Source organism: Lygodium microphyllum, chromosome 11 (genome assembly GCF_053477565.2).
Source record: "Lygodium microphyllum isolate KBCC chromosome 11, Lygodium_microphyllum_v1.1.10, whole genome shotgun sequence".
NCBI lineage: Eukaryota > Viridiplantae > Streptophyta > Polypodiopsida > Schizaeales > Lygodiaceae > Lygodium > Lygodium microphyllum.
This window is the reverse complement of record NC_141145.1, coordinates 79809557-79814810: the sequence shown is the minus strand read 5'-3', so window position 1 is coordinate 79814810 and position 5254 is coordinate 79809557. Positions and strand designations below refer to the sequence as shown.

Sequence of the window (5254 nt, the reverse complement as noted above, 5' to 3'; positions counted from 1 at the left end):
AGAAAAAATATGCTTCATGTTAATGTATGTATGACATGGTTGAAGGATAAGGGATAAGCCTCATTTTAGCCTTGTCTCTATGTTAAAGTATAGTTTTTACTACTTTTACTAGAAAAACACATGAAAAAATGCATTCTACACCTATCAATGATGCATAATCTAAACGATAAGGAGGAGGGGTTTTGAGGGAAAGTAGTTTCTGATAACATTTGGAATTGTAATCTATTTGTTGTGGACACCATAGAGGATGTTTAAAATTTGAGTTTAAGAGGGTCAAGCAGCTCCAAAAGGCTCATATTGACCCTTAGCAATGCAGCATTACATGTAGGCTGAAATCATTGAAAGAAATGTATTTGCACATCACAATGTTATTTTCTAAATAATAAAATGATTAAGCATTTTGATTCATACACAATTTCATTGTGCATATTACATGGTATCATTCCTAGATGTATTGCAATTGTTTTCTTATACATATGACCTACCCTGAGTTGTGAGATACCTAAGTTGTAGGTTTTGATGATCGGTTTCTTTGGGGAACTGTTTAGTGAAAAAAATATATTTTCTCTTGAAAATTTTGAAAACAAGAGTGGAGTTTGTGACATACGTGCTATTTGTGTTAGCAACGCATCGAGGGCGTTTAGCAGCTAGTCCATCCTCTAGCATGATAGCATGGGCTAAGGTTCACCTTGGTGCAGTGTCTATTCAAAAAACATTGTGCACGACCATTTGTCAACCTAGAGGATATGCAACAAGCACATGGGAACCCATGGTAGTCCTAGCATCCACCAATGATCATGCTAAAGTCGTTACACCATGGAATAGTAAGGATATACAATCAAATTTGCTTGTGGTTGAAATGTCCTATGTGGTGGGTCACCATGATGAAATATTAGACCTCACAAGGACGTTGGAAGCCTTAGTTGTTAAGGGGAAGCCATCGCTCAAAAGACATGACCCGAAAGCTTTAAATATTGTTGATATATCTACTTTAGATGAAGGGCAAAAGCTCTTGCATAAATCCATTATGGAATGGCCTATGAATGGGCAAGGTATGGAAGATCCTCTAAGAAAGGATTGACATGATATGCTAAAAGCCATAGGGCTCCCTAGAAAACTTTGTGAGTTGGCAGAAAGGGAAGTCCATGGAGCATGTGACCTTCTTACACCAATAAAGGTGGAAACGAAAGAAAATAGCGGCCCTGAGATGATGAGATTAGATCAAGATGAATATGAAGACCTTGATAACCCAATCTTGATCCCAAAGAAGAGGACTAAATGCCCTCCTCCTTATAGTCATCTCCCAGTGTTTCATGGGCTGCTAGATGAGGATCCGATGCTACATTTAGAAGAGTATGTCCTAACTTGCCTTGTAAGAGGGTTTGGTGATCTACATCAGATGCTTGTGTTCTCATATACCCTAAAGGGAGAGGTGAGAAAATGGTATTTGAGCCTCCCAAGGGGGTCAATCAAATCCTTCGAGGAGTTATGCGATAGATTTTTAGATGACTATGAAAAGAAGGTTCCCATGACTCAGGTTTTAGGATAGCTTATGCAAACTCGCCAATAGTTGTATACCTCCACCAAAGTGTACATGAGAGCCTTTGATGACATTCTAAAGCTTTGGCCAAGGAAATTCAGTCAATTACCAAAAGACATGCTTGCTGAAATCTTTGTGAGTGACTTGGGAATAAATATGCAGTTCCCAATTAGGATAAGAAACACTAAGCCAATGAAGGAGCAGAAGATTATGAGAGACGTATTCATAGATGTTGGGAGAAGCTTCAACTTCAATTACTTACCATAGCGGCAGTTCCTATTCGATTACACAAGAAACTGTTTTCAATTCTCTGGAAGCTCCTGTTCACACCTGTGGACTGATAGAACCAGATTTCAACGAATAGTTGGTAACACGCAGTCTATATGCAAGATTAGCTTCTTGGAAGACAACTGTGATATCAAATTTTGCAATCGCAAAGGAGAGATACTACAAAAAGCCAAATTTAAAAAAAAAAGCCTTGTAAACCCGACTTTGAGCTACGCTCATCCCGCTAACAAGGTTTTGAGTGTGTGAGATCTTTTAGAATTTTGCAAGATGTCCGATCAAACCATGGAAGATTTTATGGCTGAAGTTGACCTACCCGAACCAACGATGGAGCAAAAACTGGATTTGATTATGATGCAGCTTTAAGAGGAATGAAGAGCATGACAAACCTTGCAAGCTCAATTAGCCAATCTGTATTGATCTACCGCCGACCAAGATGGATCGCAATCCGAAGATCTTATACGACGTACAATCGATGCAACACTTGAAGTGCAATCTATTTCGAAAGAAACAAAGATAAGTAAAATAAACTTCAAATTTCGTACTTTCAATGGATTACGCGATGGAAAGACTGCACTTGCTTTTATCAATCAATTTGATGATTATTTCCATGAAGAATCATATGCTGAGAAAGACAAAATGAAGTGTGTCAATAACCATCTAGTTGACCTAGCATCCCTATGATGGACTATTGTCCGAAAAAGCGTTGATTGTCCCACTACTTGGGAGACTTTCCAAAAGAAATTTTTGCGAAATTTTCTTCCACCCCAATTCCATGAAAAAGCAATCAAACAATGGAATCTTCTACAACAAAGGGATCGTGAGCCTATTTCATAATATACTGAGCGTTTTTGGAACGCTTTATTGCAACTGCGAATGCTCGAAGATGTACCTAAAGCAACCCATAAACGCAAGTTTATGTTTGGCTTACGAGGTCAATATGTTCAAGCCGAAGATGCAATTTCCTTGGCCCATGACACTGAAGACAAAATTCGAGGACGAGATATATTTCTATCATGTGTGCTCAGTTGACACACTTCTCGGGTTTCACTTTTGGTGTCTCGTGTCTCTCTTTGCCTCTCTCTTCCTCCGTTCCTCGTCGCCAACCTCTCAGTACCTTCCCATGGCCATTATTCCCCCTACACTCCCCACACTTGTAGTCCCTGCCGCGAAGGCCCCTATGACCATACCTCGGTTAGCTGCGGTGCCTCCTTACGCCGCCCCCACAAGCATTACTCCCTCTGCACCCACCAGGGCAGCCCCAAGGTTTGCCACCCCCACCCCAAAAGCCCCAGCCATGATGCCGTCCCCTGTGACTAGGTCATCGCCACGACTCCTCCCTCTCTATCCTCATGGCAGCAGCAGCAGCAGCGAATCCTTCTACCTGGCCCGAATCTTTGCTGTAATTTCAGGGGGACCATGGTTTCTTCTGGTATGTGGCCAAGACTTCCTCTCAGTAAGACTCCTCTTTCACGTTCTTTTAATTCTTCTTTCTACGAGACAGAGAGGCGCCTCCACCATAGCCATGCTTTTACACATTAGAAGCCGCGATGGCCTAGAGCACGTGGACGTCGATCCTTCCTACACTGTGGGAGAGCTGCAGGCTGCCATAGCTGCGCAGTTTTGCGTACCAGTCTCCTCGCAGATCATCTCCACAAACCAAGCTATCCTGCTTGCGAAGTCACCGTCTGCTTACTCCGACCTTACGAACCCGTTCGTCTCGTTGTATTCCCTTCGTCTCGGCCATGGCTCCATCATCTTCCTCTTCTACGAAGGTGAGCGCACTGTCGCAGGCCCCCCTGTCAATCCTGCTGGCACGTTTGGGAAGAAAATGACTATGGATGATCTGATTGCACAGCAGACAAGAATCGAGCGACAGGAGAAGCCTCACTAAGCATCGGTCTCCTTTGATTGCGATGTAGCAAATGCTTTTCAGCATTATGTCAATGATAGCTTGGCCTTTGCTGGGAAACGCAGGGACTTCATGTATGGAACCCTAACTGAGCAGGGCGAGGTTTGTGTTGAATTCATTTACGAACCCCCCCAACAAGGCACATAGGACACCTTGCTTCTCTTTAGGGATCCAGAAGAGGAAAAACAGGTCGAGGCCATAGCCATTAGGTTAGGGATGCGTAGGGTAGGCTTCATCTTCACTCAGACAATAAGCCAGAACAAGAGAGACTACACCTTGTCAAACATAGAAATCCAGCAGGCTGTGCAGCTTCATGCCGAGAGCAGCTTTGATTAGTTTGAAAATGTGTCTGAAGCAGGCAGCATTTCCTCAACCCCTAACTATTGAAAATAAGTCCCGACGTTGCCGCAAGAGAAAGGAGTCTTTGTCACTGTTGGCACAAAAGCCTACGAAGAATGCTGAGCAAGAAGATCTGCGGCCACTAAATGGCCATGAGTTCTCATCTGAAATGGAAGGCAGTGGGTGTGAACAGCAATTGGATGAGCCAAAAAGAAATACTGACTCGGACAATGCAGTTATTGTAGCTCTTTCTCCAGCAACAAATCATAATGCGTTGAGCGACAAATCAATAGATGTTGAGGGGCAAGATGATATAAACCCTGCTAAGGCTGGAGACCTTGAATACACATCCAATGAAGTAGTGACAAATCAATAAGTGTTGAGGGGCAAGATGACATAAACCCTGCTAAGGCTAGAGACTTACATGAACTCAGTCAGTTTCGATGGTAAGAAGGCCATTCTATATTTGCCCAAAATAAGAGTGGGAGATGATACAGAGAGGTTGTTTAGAAACCTCGTAGCTTACGAGAGCCACTTAGCAGATAAGCTTCCTCTCTCTCTCTCTCTCTACATTTCAACATCAACATTACTTTTGGACGTTGATATTGCCATGCTTCATGATGATCATTCTCATTTGTTATTCCATTAATGAGCGTCTATATTCTAGCTGATGATACATTGTTTCGGGTCTATATTCTAGCTAATGACACATTATTTCGTTTATATTCTTTCCAGCTGATGGGTGTCTATATTCCAGCTGATGACACATTATTTTGTTTATATTCTTTCCAGCTGATGAGCGTCTATATTCTAGCTGATGACAAATTATTTTATTTCTATTCTGTTCATGGGGCCCCACATTTGTTATGTTGTCTATAGAGCGGCATCGCAATTGTTCTAATGTCACTGTAACGTTTTTCTTTAAGTTTTGATGTGACAGATATACTGCTTACATCCCAAGTTCAGTTGCAGGAATTTCTTAGAGATTTTATCTTTTGCAGTGATGTCGCTTATCTTTATTTCAGATATTGTATATTTAGGAGTGATAAAGCTCTTTTGATGCCTCTGAATAGGCTGTTGTAATTCAGGAGTGATGTAGCTCAATGGAATGATGCCTATGAATAGGCTCTTGTAAGTTCAACTTTGTAATTTTATATTTTGAATATTAATATAATGGT

General features: G+C 41.7%; 1 pseudogene; it reads left to right on the top strand.

Moving 5' to 3' along the window:
- Positions 1-3350: 3350 nt before the first annotated feature.
- On the top strand, positions 3351-4073 carry LOC148029008 (NPL4-like protein A pseudogene; annotated as a pseudogene).
- Positions 4074-5254: the final 1181 nt, after the last annotated feature.